At 42.9% G+C, this 15712-nt stretch overlaps 1 protein-coding gene across 1 annotated transcript in view; it reads left to right on the forward strand.

Annotated features, from left to right (window-relative positions):
* The first annotated feature begins 383 nt into the window (after positions 1-383).
* The window catches only part of FHL2 (four and a half LIM domains 2), a 43282-nt gene continuing 27953 nt past the window's right edge, over positions 384-15712 (forward strand). Inside the window, exon 1 of the mRNA XM_054200484.1 lies at positions 384-586. The gene's annotated coding sequence lies outside the window, so the exon portion shown is untranslated. The remainder of the gene's footprint in view (positions 587-15712) is intronic.

A 15712-nucleotide genomic window follows, 5' to 3' on the forward strand; every position in this document is an offset into this window, starting at 1 on the left:
GGGTAAAACAAGGCAGGGCACGAGGCACAGACTCCCCTGCAACAAGGCTTCACCCCTGGGATGGACGGACAGACAGACAGACAGACAGACGGAGTGTATTACATCCACAGAGCAGTCGGCATTCCCTGGGGTGTTTCTGTCAGTCCCGGAGCCCTGACAGATAATCTGATTGAGAAATTCGACTTGCTTCTAGCTCGGCCAAAATGTCACACCCTGAAACAACGCCGGCTCCTTGGGGTCCCCCGCAGGACCTCCCTGCAGCAGGCGAGTGTGTTTTAAGACCAGGCACTGCCAAACGGAGCAGAGCGAAGGGCCGGGGCTGCTCGGGAACGTGGCACCCCTTTCCATCGTGCCGCTCTAGCTATGATGCCTTAAAAGGCTGGTGGCACAGAGGTGCTGCGGTCCTTATCTCCTGACGATGGCTGGTACTTTGGCGATATTATATTTATAGCTCATCTGAAGCACGAATGCCTAGCTGTCTAATTACTAAACACACAGTTCGGGCAATCCAATAAAGCAGCGAGTCTGTCCCTGTCCTCTCTCGTTCGCAGACTCACAAGCAGAGGCAGCACCGAGCTGCAGCAAGGTAAGACCGTGACTTATTTTGGTTTTCACTGTCCTTTTGGGCCCTTTTCTCCTTTTCACCTTCCCTTTGCAAAGGGCTCCGGCAATTTCTCAGGGCTCTGTGCAGACATCCTGAAGGGAGCGCTTGTTTCTCAGGGGAAGAGCGGATTTTAACATGTTTGTTCCCTTCTTGCTGCCAGGGCACATGCAGAGCGCCCCTTTTTGTATTTCCAGTCTGCCGTTGGGAACCAGGTGCTAACTAACAGCTGCTCTTTAGTTTCTGCGCTAATAATACGCTGTCATGTTTTCGTGTTCTCAAGGAACACAACCATGTCTAACTATAGACACTTTCCTGGTTTGAATAGCAAACTGAATGACTTCAGGCAGAAAGATTTTGATTAGGTTGTGGTTTTTTTCCCCTCTATCAGCATTTTCTTCTTTATGATGAATATTTGGAAAATGAATAGATAGTGAAAAAAAAAAGAGGACAGAAGGAACATTTTACTTTTTTTCTTCTCTTTCAGACCATTTCCTAATGGCCATGAAAGAAAGAAAGGCAAATTACAAGCGATGCTTGCTGATTTAATGTTTAAACAATTACTTGTTATGGATTACAGCAGCTGTGGGGAAAACGAAAAGAAAGTAAAGCACTGAAACATAACTGGGTGTCAAAGCAGGAATTCGTCAGAACCAGCCTGTAAAATAGCATAAGCAATAACTGCCAAATGCCAATTATCAGGCTATTGTTACATTAAATTACTTTTAACCTCGTCTCATGAGAGCGTTAATTTTCAAATGAATCCAATAAAAGAAGACCTATTTGGAAAAATAAGATTGTTTGTGCATATGTGTACATTTGTTTGGATGCATTTACACATGCATTTTTAATATAAATATAACGAAAGGCTTTTGAATCCGAGGATCACAAAGTATGACACAAAGGTAAGGAATATTAATGTCCTTATAGCCTGAGACCAAAAGATATCACATTTTGCACCAGAGTTTGTTTACTATTCCATTATTTAGGAAATTAAATGAAAGAAGACTTATTTTCAAAATGCTGAGAAAACATTGCTCCATGGGCTTTGGCAGGATCCTGGGTCCCTGGAACCCTTGGGGAGCAGGACTCCTTAGACCTGACCAAACCCAAGGCTTGTAGGAATGGTCATCCCACTTCAAAGTGGTTGGGACTGGGCTCAGTCCCTAAGTGAGGATTTCAAAGGCAAAAGGGTAGGTCCTCAGTTGCTCCAAAGCTGCTGGAGATCCACTGACCTTACCTGAGAGGTGGTTGTTTACTTCAGGTGCTGATCGGGCTGGTGGACGTGGAGAAGTTGGGTCTGGTCCCAGGGTGGTCTCTCCAGCTCTATCATGGCAATACATGCAATACACTCAGCAATTAGCAGGAGATGTGGCCCTGGGGGCTATGCCTGGGCCATTATACACTCCTGGCCTCTGAAACCAAGTGGCCACATCCAAAACATGTCCTAGGGACAGGATTTGCTCCCAAGCCATGCCCAGGCGGGATAGCCCTAGCCAGCATCTGTACAACCAACCAGGGTGGTTAACTGAGTCTCAGCACCTGGGGGCATCCTGTAGTTCTGCTCAATATATGAGCACAGACGCAGGCTCGGCTGGTGCCCTGACATGTTCAACCTCACCTGGGATGGGGACCCACTCCTGTGGTGGATGTCCTCAGTTAACATGTCTCATCCAGCTGAGCTCCCCAGGCTTAAGCTGGCAGGAGCCCACAACTGTCAGTGCAGATGGCGTCGAGACAGTGCGCTAAGGAACAAGCTTGCTCCACCTTTTATGTGAAGACCAGCACATAACGTAAGTGGAAGAAAATAGGAATGTAAAATACCAAACCGTCTGCACACATGCATATCTTATCTCCAGGCTTAGTATCCCTCCACGGATGCCTTGGAAGGCTTAACTGCAGCTGGTGTCTCTGCACATCTCTCTGTTCTCCAGCAGTAATGGTTCACCGCTAGACCGTGGTCTGCCCTGTTCACATCTGCACAGAGCTCTGATGTTCTGCTCCCCAGCACTGGCAAGATGAGTTTTGTAAGGTGGCTGGAGCCCAAAGGTAGTGCGCCCCACCGGAGCGTGCAGCATTGACCCTTAACAGGCCACCAGCGGGAGCTGGCAGCTGCTTTAGCTGGACGCGCTGCTCCACTTGGTCTGATTTTTCCGAGATCTTGCTATTAATCTAAACTGATGTGCCTCTGCAGTGAGTTGTGCAATAAAGAAATCATGTTCAAAACTATTATGTTTTTATAGAGTAGTCTCACTTTTCCCATACTAGAAATTTTCTCATGTCCTCAAATTCTTTGTCTGTCATCCAAGCCTCAAGATAAAACAGTAAAAAATAACAAAATCGTTCTCGTTGGGCACTTAGCATTAAAGTATCGCCACTGGTGTATTGACAGTATTCCCTCTTAAAAACAAGAAGCAGAAGCAGCATTCCAATCACATGCAACAAAACATTAGTTTGGTTTTTTTAAAAAAATATGTTGGCCAAAGATCTTTAGCTTGAAAAAATGCAGGAACGTACATACTAATGCAGTGATTTTTCACTGGATTTTAATTTAAAAGTGAAATAAAACAAAAAGACCCAAAGCCTGTTCCCAAAGTGAGCCCATTCTAAAGGCAGCCTTTCCAACAATAATACTTTATTCTTACCTAGCATTTGAAAATATGATTAATGGATGAATAACTTTACTTTTTCCCTTCCAAACAGCAAGCCATCAGAACAAGGCAGACCTTTGATTGCAGCTGGCAAGAGGCTGGGAGGGGGCAGACTCATTCAAACACTTCTTTAATACAGAAAATGTAAAAGGCCATTTTACAAGGAAGAAAATCAGGGAAGGAAAGGAATGCAAAGACTGGCTTGGGGGTGAAATCCGGGCCCCACTGAAATCAATGGGAGTTTTCTCAGAAACATCCACTGATTTTAGTAAAACCCAGATCTCCTTCTTTTCCTTTTAATTTTGATAGTGACAAACTTGTGCAGATTTGCACCACCAAAGCACATTTTCACATTTTTCCTTACCAGTTTTCCTTTTTTGCAGCTGTGTATTGTCTAACCAGAGCACAGGCACTCTGACACTGTTGTTTTTCAGTGAGATGAATTATTACCGGCTGCAATATTTTATCTTTGGCGTTATATCACGGCGAGTACAGTTTCATGCTGATAAATCTCAGGCTGTTTCAACACTGTTCATCATCTAACACTGATTAGCTTTGAGAAGCGTAGGTCATATTACACAGTTTTTCTGAAAGCAGTTGGAGCAATTCTGCCTGGTTTTGCTCAGCTCGCTCTGACACAAACATGGAAGGAGCACTACCATACACATTTTAAAGGGATCCATCAACTTCATAAAACCCCAAGTATTTCTGCAGCAGGTTGATTTACTGGCTACCGTTACACGTGCCACCAAGAAGTAATGAAACTGAAGGAGCTAGAAGAAAAAATATTTTCCCCCAATTTCATTTTATATTTTCAGTAACATTTTGTGTGAAGCCAGTTGTACAGGTTCTCTTTTATAATATTTTTTTCCTGCTGTCTCTGTGAAACTTCCGTATCACAATGAATGAGAGGAAAACTCTCCTTAAAAAAAAAGAAAATAAGTACATTTTCAAACCACATTCTCTTGGGAGTAGAATGGGCATAGACGTGAGGACAGAAATTATTTCACACGCTTCATACACAAAGCCAGTGGGCTTTCAGCTCAGCATATTCCCTGTCACGCTTCACAGATTTCCACCAAAGTCTCACTAGAAATTTGCATGCTGGAGGGAAGTAGGTAACATTGACTAGTGCTCCTTTTTGGTAGTCTGCAGCAAAGCCCTGTATGCCTAGAGATTACCATACGAAAACAGGAATACCTGCAGTCCAGAGATGCCAGCACACAGAAGCCCATTATTCTATTATTTATCCCATTTTTTAGATGCTGAGAATCTTAATTTCCTATGCAGGAAGGCCATTGACTGCAACATGCCCCACAGCCTCCAGTGTTGGGTGCAGAAGGCAACAGGACTCTCAAGGGGTTAGGACACCACTTATAATGCAAGAAAGGCGTGCTAACACCGTATATAGCATGGCATTCCTGATACAGAACAATAAAACAGAGGAAGCTATCAGAATAAACTCTATTTGTGGTAGCTTTCAACTTCTGGGTGTAAGCCCCAGCTCAGGAATTCACATGAGGACAGGTCAAACACATTGTGTGTTACATACTCATACGGCCCGTATTTCATATCGTTGAGTATTTCTTCTCTCAACATCCTTTTAGGGGAGAAAAGTAGCACTTTTTCCTAATTCAGAAAGGAGAGTAAGGGCCAGATCTGAGGGCAGACTCAAGTGCCGAAGTGCAGCAAGGATTGGCAGAGGCTGTGAGACCCATCTCAGGGCCGCAGTGACCCAGAGATCCAAGAACTAAGTCTTGGAGAGAGACCTTCCCCTCTCTTCCTTTCATCTGCCTTAAAAATCCTCCAGCCAACACGTGGGACGTTGTGCCCAGCTCTGCTCAATTAAGCAGGGGGGAATATAGCGTCTGAATTCAGGTGTGTGAATTCTGACAGGACGTATCTGCCCCATTTTAGCTACCCAAGGTCAGGTGTCTGTCTGAACTAGACAGCTGGATTTCCTCTAGATGCAATGTGGAGAGAAAAACGCATCTATAGGGAAGTTCATTTCACTCAATAGGTGTGTAACGAATCACCCCTCCCAAATGCCTCTCTTTCTCCACCCACTAGAGTGGGATCATGGATGGCTTGTTTGGGTCAGCTAACATTTTGTCAGTTAAAATGAGGTGAGATGGATGCCACTAGAGTTTTTTTGCCCCAATTACACAAAGCATTTTGTTGATTGAGAACACGGTGTTACCACAAGTCCTACCTGCAAACTCTCCTTTCTACTGTTATGAACCAGGGTGTTTTAGTAGTGTAGACTCTCTGTAGTAAGAACGGGGTTGTGCTTACTTCTCATCTTTCTCCTTGGTAATTTTGACGTCTTGTATTGGTTTTCCTGTATATCGATGCATTCTGGGGCGTTCTCTGGAGATTCGTGTGGTGAACCAAGGCTATTCTGGTGCTGTAGGAACGCTTGAAAGTCTGCTTCCAGGTGCAAAGTGGGACCAAAGTGGGACCCAGAGCACAGAAGGAGCATGTCAGATGAACGGGAAGCGCTTCTGGCGGAAACAAGAATCTGTGTAGGAAGCGGAAATATTTTGTTAGGAATTTTTCCTCGCTTGATGGGGCTGTAACAGAGAGCAATAGTCTGCAGGAATGGTGTTGACTCTCAAAACAAAAGGGTGTGAAAGAGTTTATTCGGGAATGAAGGGTTATGAAAGAGCATAGAGATTTAGGAGGAGAGACTGAACAGTGATTATTTTCTAAACCATCCATTCTCATCTGCAGGGAGAAAATGACACAAACCTATTTGAAAATTTGTAATGGCAACAGTCTTTGCAGCCAACATTGCCTAAAAAAGTTTCAATCCAATGCACCTTTTGGTGTCTGAAAAATTGGAGATTGCAATGGAAACATTAACAGTCCTTTGTAGAAAACTTGAATGGAAAGAAGACGTTTTGCGTGAGATTGGTACTTTCCTGATCTGATGCTATGAGTTAGACTTGTATTCCTAATTATCTTTACTGAACTACTTCCAAAAAACATCGGTGTGACTGTGGTAACGATGACAATCAGACAGCTAGGACACTGGTGTCATTCATTTTACATGGACTATTTAAAATAAGAAAAAGAACAGAGCTTTTCCTAATAGTGGAAGGTGCTTATGTAAGTTTGTTAGTTAGGCAACCAATGGGAAAATATTCAATCATTATAAATAACCTATTATAAAAGACAATTGTAACTACTTATCAAAACTGATACCAAGGTCATTCATTTGTAAATTGTTTCGCCCTCCATCTCATCAAATGCAGTAAGAGTTTTATTTTGAGGTCTCCAAGACTGGCTGCAGAAACATTTCTGAGCTTCGTGGTAATAATATTCCCATTTCTTTGTAGACCACAACCTTAAATAAAGCCATGGTGATAAAGCCATCTTACTTAAATTTTACATTTCAATAACTTGCAGATTCATAACCTAAGGAGGATATGGATTTATTAGCGCAACTAGTGTCTTAGGATACAATTATTGGTTGCTGTGGAATACTGGTGGCTAAGCAGAGGGTATAATTATATGGATACTCGGTTTGATTACACAGAGTATATGATGTGCACAGTAAGAAGACATATTGTGCTCCTTAAGAAGATCTTTAGCAGACAGAAGTGAGGAAGACACTGTCTGCAGATGTTGGCACTTCAGCACACAATTGAAAAGCAACCAGCAAAGCTGTCTGCTTCAAGGGTCTTACATCCACACTCCACCAGGTCTGAAGACCAAGGGACCACAGAACTGTAAGCAGCAAAGGATTCAAGAAAGAGGAACTAGAGAAGGCCAAAAAGGCTTTCTCCTGACCCTGAGGAACAAATGGTGCATGAGATAGAGGAACAGACAACATCAATCAAACCATAGAAATCTCAGGAATGGGTTTTCTAAGGATATCCTTGTCGAAAATTGGGAAAATTGGTAGATTTGATTTACTGTCATGTCAACTAGCATGGCACAGCTGGTGTCCATACAGTTATACTGTCTTACCAGGCAAAAAGAGACAGACACATCCACCCTCCTCTTTGAAGCAGTCCTTTGAGCAGGCCAGCCCTTGGGCCATGCCAGAGACCCCTTGGGAGAGTGATGGAGGCTTTGGCTCAGCCAGGCCAGGGGCCGCACTCACAGTTGAGCAGCGTGGACCATTCTCTGCTGTGTTTGGGCCAACACAAGCTACGGGTATAGACGCAGACAGGGAAGGCAGTGAGGCCAGAGGAATGAGTGACGTGGTCACCCTGAAAAGGTCTTCCTGTAATTGGCACAGGGAGGTTGCAGTATGTGAGGGCAGTTTGTTTGTCCATCCTTTTCTCCTCATCAGCCCTCGCTTTGATTCCAGTGGCAAAATGCACGCACAGGGGTGGAATGGCTGGGCCACCCTCGCCCACCATCGCAAGCAGGAGCACCCAGCTGGCATGCTGGGGATCATCTGGGTCCATGCATGGTCTTCTCCATTCCTCCCCCTGTTATCATTGCTTCCTACTGGAGTCTGACACTCTCCTGGTTGACTGGTTTTGGTAATGGTTTCCTCATTTGTTGAATGAGGTGGCTGGGTTAGCAGAAACTTGAAGGGCACGGGCACTTCCATCTCATCGTGCCTGGGAATGGGTTAGGGTTCATTTACGCAGGTGGTTGTGCTGGCTGCTGGGAGAGGATTTGTGACCAGACTCTCAGCCTGGATTCCTGCCCAAGTACCTACAGCCATGCCTCCTTTCTACCTTTTCCCCTTGTGCTTACAAATGCAAATGCAGGGTGGATATGCAGCTTACTAAAGGAAATAGCAAACAGTTCTGGGTCCAAGGCATGCTCTCATTGAAAGACCACAGGAGAAACAGTGTGGGCATGGCTGTAGAAAAGCTGTGAGTGCCCAAGCAGAGCAGCCTGCCTTCCTACCACGTCTTCCTCTGCCCTCTCCTGCAAGTGAAGTTTCTGCTGCCTGCCAGTGTTGTGTCTGCCGCCAGACAAGCCAGCCTCTTCCCCGCATGTTTTTCTGGATATCCCAACATTAGGGACTCTTCCTTGCAAATGAGGAGTTTGGATTCCTGGAAATCCTTATGGATATAAGGATGAGTCATCATCCCTGTGGACCGTCTCTTTGGGGAGCAGCTAAGGCATTGGTATTGTAGCAACCCAGCAAGGACGCGCTAGACTTTATGGTTAGCCATTAGGGATATACGCAAGGACTAGCACTACTTCATAATGGGTTTTCTGAGTCTTCTCTAATGATTAAAAAAAATTACTTATCTTCCAGCATGAGACACATTATCTTCAAGACAAGCTATTGTTACAAGTCTTTATTTAATTTTACTCACAACATTTGAATTTCATTCACATTAAGACAGCAACTCCACTAGACAGCCATGTGAATATAAACTTGGCAAAGGCAAACACAACCCATATGTCTATCAGGCTGACAATGGATGGTATATTTTTTCAGGTCTATGTGAAGTGTTAGACGTGAAGTTCACATCAGCAACTAAATGATTACTTTAATCCCATTATTTAAAGGGCCTGAGCACTTACAGAGTTCAAAGCAAGCACAGGCCTAAGAGGATCAGCAGCAAGGTCTCTACTTCAAAGTGCACAATCTAAGCTCATATTTTCAATCATAATATACGTCGGAGCCTACATCTCTGACCCTCTCAGTTTATCTGTAGTATATAGAAACAGTAGTTGAGCAGAAAAATAACTGTTGCCATACAGAAGGATCTTTCGGCAAAACAGGATGTGCCCAATCATATTCAGATCACAGACGGTGACTGTTTCTACTTACATCAAAATATCAGGAGTCTGAAGTAATCTGGGAAGTGATTTACAACTTTATGCTTCTTTTGAATACTAGGCAAGTTGAACGGTTTGGGGAACGGTAGGGCCAATAGGGTACAAAAAGAGTCCTCAGGGAAGAGACGGCTGTAACAGAAAAAGCTACATGAATTTTTTTTTGCTGCTGTGTTCACTGTGAGGAACTTGGAGAGCTTCCCACAGCAGAACACTTCCTTATGGGGATCATCAGAGGATCTATTTCAAGACGAAGTGTCTGTAGAAGAGGTATGGAACAAATAAACAAAATGAATAGGAAGAAAATGTTAGAACCAGATGGTGTTCACCCAAGAGATCTAAAGGGATTCAAGGATGAATTAGCTGAAATAATAATAGTGCACGGCCTCTTATTTAAAACAGGCTTAGAACTGAGCACCTGAAAGTAGCTCATACGCTGCCAACCTTTTTAAATGGTTCCAAGAGAAACTGGGAGAATTACATCCTGGTAAGTTTGATAAATTTAGTAGAAATTACTAAGCAGGGTAGAGAAAATGGATAAATATGATACACTGGGAGAAATTCAATACAGCTTTGTAAAGAGAAATCATGCCTTACAAATACATTGGGTTCCTGCAAGATGATAAGAAGCGTGCAGATACAGGAGATCTTTGGTTGGCAGCATCTGCTTATTTGTACTTTTCCACATGTTCAACATCAAACACCCTTAAAAACACATAAGCAGCCACAGGATAAGAGGGAAGATCTTTGCATGTATTGCATAAAATCGGTTGAAAGATAAACAAGCAGTCCTTACAGTGAAGGGAGATTAATAGGAGATTATTAGCGGAAATTCTACTAAGACTGAGAAACAGAAGGATTTTAGTCAACAGGATGAGTGGGCCCTGGAACAGCATCTTAAACTGGGTGTAGATAAGCACAAAGCAGTGCACATGAGGGAAAATGTAACTTTGGCTTTGAAGTAATGGTTCTGAGCTAACCAGCTGGATGTGAAATTTGGGGGTTATATAGGTCTACAAAAAAACCCAAACTGCTCAGTGGTCAAAAAAAGCCAAAAAGCAAATTGAATGTTAAAGTTCTGGCCACTTCTGATGAAAAAATAAACTGTCATATTGGAAAAAGTTTGGGAAAGGATGACAAAACATGGGGAGTAGCTTTCGTACAGAGTGGCTAAGTAGGCTGAGACTCTCCAGCCTGGGAGAGAGATGATAAAGATTGAAAAAGACATGAAAAGCCTGTAGCATATGAATAAAGATCAGTTGCTCATTATCTCTCCAAACGTAAGACCTCGGAGGCATCAGATGAAGCTAGTGGGTAATATGTTCAAAATTAACACAAGGAGATGGTTCTTCAACAACACAGAGTAGAGCTACCCGTTACAGGAAACTGTGAATTTCCTTTCAAGGGATCAGGAGGGAACTGTGCAAGTTCACGGAAGTGATATTCAGTATACATACTGCCTCCAGGTTGAGAAATCCCTGAGCCAAAAGTTGTTGGAGGCTGGGAGAGTATTATGAGGAGATATCATTACAGGTTATTCACACTTTCTTCCCAAGACACTTCTTAGCCCCCAAGAACAGGATCACAAGTTGGAGGAACCCTTCTGCTCAAGGATTCTCATACTACTGTGGCACGATCCGAATACCTGCAAATTACAGGTTCTGCCTGACACTAGTCATCCTTTACAGGCATGAATGTTAGACTGAAAACTCTAGTCCAAATGTCTTTTTCCTTCTTTCTGCCTTTTTAAGTGTGTGTTGGACTGACAAAACTTATGCTCATTTGACTTTGGAGGTTGTGGAGTCCTAACATTAATTTTTAAGGGCAAATTAGACAAAGATCTGCCAGGAATGAGTTAGATATTGTCATTCCTGTCTTGGGAATGACTTAGATAAGTTCCTGAGGTGTCTGCCAACTGCTCAGTTTTACAAATCTCTCTTTGCTCAGAAGCTCCCAGGGCCTCTGGCTGGCTGATAAGGCAAAATGGCAGTTACAAATGTTGCTGTTGGCTATTTCTAGAGGGTCATAAGAGATGTCAGGGATGCAGGCAGACAAAGCGTTAAAGGGAGCAGAAGGAAATTATTCACACAGAAGTAACATTTTGGAGAAGAAGCCATGAACAGCGGGGCAGTGGCAGGGGGAGGAATCTGGAAAGGGGACTTTGCCTAAAAACAGTGGAGCATGCTGGGAACACTGTGGGGAATACTAGGTATGTGAGCTATTTTGTACAGAATTGCACGTCTCGTGTGCTATCAGAAACACACAGTGATTAGTTTTTTGGAACAATCACAGTGTGCTTGTTTCATGTGTCTGAAACAGGGAACAATAAATCATGATTATACTAAAATGAATAAATCCTAAATTAAGGGGTAGTATTTGCCAATTCAGAAGACCAGCAATTACTGCAAACTCTGTAGTAATTTGACATCCCAGGTTCCACCCGCAGGGGTAGGAAACCCAAAAGCCTCTTCCCATCTGTCATACTCAGGGCCCCACACAGGAATCAAGCTGAATCCGCAGGAAAGAAAAGAAGCAACAGCTCTTCCATATAGGTCTCTGCACTATCATCGTTTAGAGTCAGCGTTTCTAAAGACAACTCACCTCTTGTCAGAGGTTACCTCTGGATCCCAAAGCATGTCCCAAGACGTGTCACCAGGCTCCCTATCTTTGTTTACAGATGAACAGACTATGGAGCCGAGGGGTTTAGGGAATGCTTGGAGCCCAAAGAGGTGTGAGAATGGCAAAGATCAAAATGTGTCACTCTGGTTTCTCTAAAAGTAGAGGCACCATCTGTTCCTTAGTGAGGGGAAAGAAGCAGAAAGAATGGTAGGGAAAGCGAGGAAGGAGAAGACCATATTCAACAAGAATTGTTGCTTTCTACTCACTTCATTACAACTCTTCTCCACTTGGTTAGCATCCTGGTAAGGGCTCTCCAGGGTAGTTGGCCCACACGGCCCAGATACCTGCAGCTTGGGGTACTGTTTGGTGAGCTTCCTTTATCTGCAATGGTTTTTATAGTTTCTTTTAATCCATGAGGACCTGTGATGGCTCTTCTGACGATGCTGCTTGTACAGTGAAAGACTTGTTAGTCCTGTAACATGGTGTCGCAGCTTTCCAAAATGTTGAAAATTCAACTCAAGAGGGCTTTTCCTTAGCAGATAACAGTTCCTTAAAACCCTGGCTTGCTCCTTGAAGCTTGCTCTCATGTGCTGTCTGCTCCTTCCTCGAGCACCACTACCCTTCTCCCCTGTGATCCCTTCAATTCATGCTCCACTGCTCATCAGTGTCAGGAGCTGTTTGTCTGCTCAGCTGAGATAGAGGAAAGCAGCAACAGAAGGGACATAGCTGTCTTTCTGTCTGGGTCATCCATTGAAAACTGTCTCTACATCTCAATTGTCCATGGAGAAAGGGGCATAGGAGCAATTACATAGAGAGTGGCAAACCATATGTTGACCAGTTGACCACTGCCACGTTCACTTTGAGATCTCTTTTTCAGGAGACACATTTCTCTGAATGAAACTGGGGCTAACAGGATAGTAAAGGATGTCCTGGCTAACTTTAAAAACTGAATGAAATCTTTAACCAAACTGACCATAATGGTCTAAACTGCTTTTAACTCCATCCCAGACCGTGCTATCACGGAAACAGCCTTCAACTTGAGTCAGTATCGTCTATCCTATCAAATAGAAATATATCATCCTTCTGAAGATAACTTTTCTTATACAAAACCAGAAGTTCTTCAGTGCTACTGATCCATGGCACTTTTCTCTAAATTCTCTGAAGAAAATTGTTTAAGACTGTATGTGAAAACTATCCAAACACATTAAGAAAGCAAACAAGGAGACATTTTTTTCCCGGATTAGATTGGAGTTTCTAAAACACCAGCTTTTCACACTAACTTAGGCTAAACACCTTCCCCAAAATCGAAGAAGTCTTGCATCAGCCCAAACCAGATAGAATTTCACATCATGTTAAGTTCCCCATCTGCCTTGGCTGCAGTGGTTTTAATGGATAGTCCAAAGGTATCTGTGATTCCTTCATCAGGATCTGTGAAAATCTGGTATTTCTTACTTGCTGAGTATTTCTACCTGAGGATCGAGTCACCTAGGGGAAGAAAGGGAGATCAGAATTTTGCAAAAAGCCTTGTGACCGGAAGACAGAATGGGGAGAGAAGACACACATTAAAAAATATCTATTTACACTTTGCATATTCCTCATATGCTTGGGGAAAGCTACATAATAGAGACCATCTTATGAGAATGAAATTTCAGGAAGATTTAATATTGCCTGGCTGTTATTTTAGGTTTAATGAACTAAAGTGCAACGTCTGCATGAGTCTATACTACTTCCAAAAGAGTAACACCAAAAACATCAGTTGTCCTAAATGCACCCTCTCGTATTTGATGGAAGTTTGCATTAAACAGGTTCCAGCATCGGAAAGGGATTTGTTGAATTCTGATAACGTAACTTAACAGTTTCCAGGATAAAATAGCGGTGGAAGGAATCAGTCATTAGATTAGCCATTTTCAAACCAAAAAGTGTAGCTTTCCACCTCCCCTGACCTCTCAGAGACATTAAATTTCTCTGTAACTCAAACTAGGGGAAATAGAAGTATTCCACTTCCAGCTGTCTCTTTCTACTGTTTTTCTTTGTTCATTCTTTTCATCCAGCAAAGGAGGTAAGTGCTGAAATGGTAGTTATTCCGGCATCAACCCAGTAGCTGAAGTGAGATTTCTGAAGGATTAGTTAAATCATTGAGAAGTCCTGCTATGAAAATGATACTTTTTCCATCTTATTTCCCATACGTGAGGTATGGCCTTCTCCACATAGAATCAAACCCATTAAAGCACACAGACCACTGAAGAACAAGCAATATATGCTACGTAAATGATACATATATGAGGAATACATAAACCATAGGGTATGTTTCTAAATCACAGGAAGGCACTGAATGGTACTTGTATTTTCAACCTTAAATTTAGGCACCCGATTAGAAACGTCGCCCCCTGTTTTCATTGCATTGTCTCCTCTGGAGCCTTGAAGATGGCTGATCTATACTGGGCTAATCTGAGAACCAATGAAGTAAAAATAAAATAAAATAATGCAAAGTGAGTCACTTAAACATCACATTTGCCAGTGAAAAAAGCCCCTGCTTTTTCCTCTCCATCTCCCTTTCCTTAATTACCATTAAGGAAAATTGGTTTTCTTCCCCTCGGTGGATTTGATGGTGGTGGGAAAGAGGGTGTGGGGGTTTTTGCCAATTACTTGATTGATGAATATTTATTCATCAGACAAAAAGTTGAAGTGAGCAGGGGTGGGCCAACTGAAGGAGGATAAGAGGTCAGAGGATCCCCCTGCCATGCCTTACAGCGTTTGATGGAGTGCATGCACCACATCCTGGCATGAGGGAAGGAGCTGCCCCTTAACGCTCCCTCATCCCTTTCGCAGCTCCGTGCAGTCTTGATGAGGCTGCTGAGCATCAAGTCCCACAGTGAGCCCACAGATCGTCGGGCTTTAAATTGGCAGAGGCTCTTCTGCCTTCAAGGAGCCAGAGATGTTAGATTAAATCGGTCAAAAATGAACTTATCTTCCTAAAGTCAGCCCATGACCTGCAACAGTTAAACTGAACCATTTCAGCTGGAGCCAGTATATAGTTCAATTTGAAATTGTGGAAAACACTTGTATTCCAGCAGGTCACATCAAAAAATCTCTGGCAGAGTTGCTGTAGTGGCTGTCAATGGACAGATAGGGGAATGAAAATCTCATGGAAATTAAAAAAAAAAAAAAAAAGATCGAATAACGTGTTTGGAATATTTAATTTGTTTTAGAAAGGTTTAGAAATAAACTGACTCAAATAGCCCAAATCTAATCACCTTCAGGGCCCATTTTTCTTCTTTACATGTACTTCTAAATCAGAGCTGAGGCAAGAACTGTAACTAAGATGGAAATTAATGATTATCGTTGCACTGTGCGATAGTTTAATATAAAAGAAAGAAACATCATTATTGTTGTTATTATTGTTGTTGTTTTTATTATTATGATTATTATGATTATGCGCTAACTATCCCTTTGTATATTTGCTAACAACTCACACAAGTGTTTGGCTGTCCTGAGCTCTATATTTACAGACACTGAAACTAAAGAACAGAAAGATGCCATGTCTTGTCCAAGGGCAACAAGCAAGCCAGCGATGGGGCTGGAAACCCAACCAGCAGCTCTTCCAAGACATTGGTGCAGCTCCATGGTAGCTAAAGGGGTCACTGAAAATTGCTCACTGTCTGGTTAACTCATCTTCCAGTGCCAGTGAAAATGCAAGGGAGGAGCCAGGGACGTGTGGCTGGGGAGTGCAGCAGCTTTGATTTAAATAAGATTCAATTGCCATAGAATCAAACTCCTTAATCCCACACGTACATGTTTGGTCCTCCGGGGCACAATGCCTGTGTTTTCAGAAAACACAACTGCAAAGGCTGCAGCATCAGACAGATCAATCCACAAGCATTGCTAGTCATCAAAATAACTCACATCTGTCAAGGAGGTTTTGCTCCTTGTAGAAGAACTAGGAATGGCCCTTTCCCACCACTTTATCCTGTCTGTGCTTTTGTAGATTTTGAGTAGCACTGAGACCAACTAACACATTTCATCCCCATTCCAAATGAATGAATGATTAACATTTGAGTGCACAAGGGGACAGTAAGTACAG

The sequence above is a fragment of the Rissa tridactyla genome, chromosome 1 (assembly GCF_028500815.1).
Source record: "Rissa tridactyla isolate bRisTri1 chromosome 1, bRisTri1.patW.cur.20221130, whole genome shotgun sequence".
Lineage (NCBI taxonomy): Eukaryota > Metazoa > Chordata > Aves > Charadriiformes > Laridae > Rissa > Rissa tridactyla.